Source organism: Salvelinus sp. IW2-2015, unplaced genomic scaffold (genome assembly GCF_002910315.2).
Source record: "Salvelinus sp. IW2-2015 unplaced genomic scaffold, ASM291031v2 Un_scaffold4038, whole genome shotgun sequence".
Taxonomy (NCBI): domain Eukaryota; kingdom Metazoa; phylum Chordata; class Actinopteri; order Salmoniformes; family Salmonidae; genus Salvelinus; species Salvelinus sp. IW2-2015.
In genome coordinates, this window is record NW_019945310.1 from 3,646 (window position 1) to 4,576 (window position 931).

Here is a 931-nt window from a genome sequence, read left to right on the forward strand (position 1 = left end):
GTTGTAGAAACATCTCAAGGATGATCAATGGAAACAGGATGCACCTGAGCTCAATTTCAAGTCTCATAGAAGGGGTCTGGATTCTTATATAAATAAGATATTTCAGTTTTTTACTTGTAATACATTTGCAAACATTTCTAAAAGCCTGTTTTCACTTTGTCATTATGGGGCATTGTGTGTAGATTGATGAGGATTTTTTTTAAATCCATTTTAGAATAAGGCTGTATCGTAACAAAATTAGGAAAAAGTCAAGGGTCTGAATACTTTGCGAAGGCACTGTATATATTTGTTTTTTCTCTCTGTAAAACTACCAACAACAATTTAAGAAGTTGGCTTTAGCTAGCCCAGATAGGTAGGGCTCCCGAGTGGCGCAGCGGTCTAAGGCATTGCATATTAGTGCTAGAGGCATCACTACAGACACCCTGCTTCGAATGCAAGCTGTATCATAACCGGGCGGCGCACAATTGAACAGCGTTGTCCGGGTTTGGCCGGTGTAGGCAGTCATCGTAAATAAGAATTTGTTCTTAACTGACTTGCCTAGTTAAATTAAAAACCTGATACTGTAACTAGCTACCAAGAAGCCATTTCAGGCTATGAATCAAGTTATTATTATTTTTACATAGAATTAAGAGCAATGATTATGGCTTTAGATTGCAGGAATAATCTCACAATGCCTGGATAGGTGTTCAACGTATCAGTTAACCACATCATATAATATAGGAAACTGATTCTCGATTACGCGGTCGATGACTTGGCCAGCCTGTTTTCAATATAGACGGCCTGGAACGAGACCATTCTCTCCTCGTTGTAGTTGATAGATTGAGTGGTACTAAGCTCTGACCTCACAGACACTGGAAACTACTAACCCTGCTACTGTTCTCCCTCCCATCTCACTCTGACCTCACAGACACAGGAAACTACTAACCCTGCT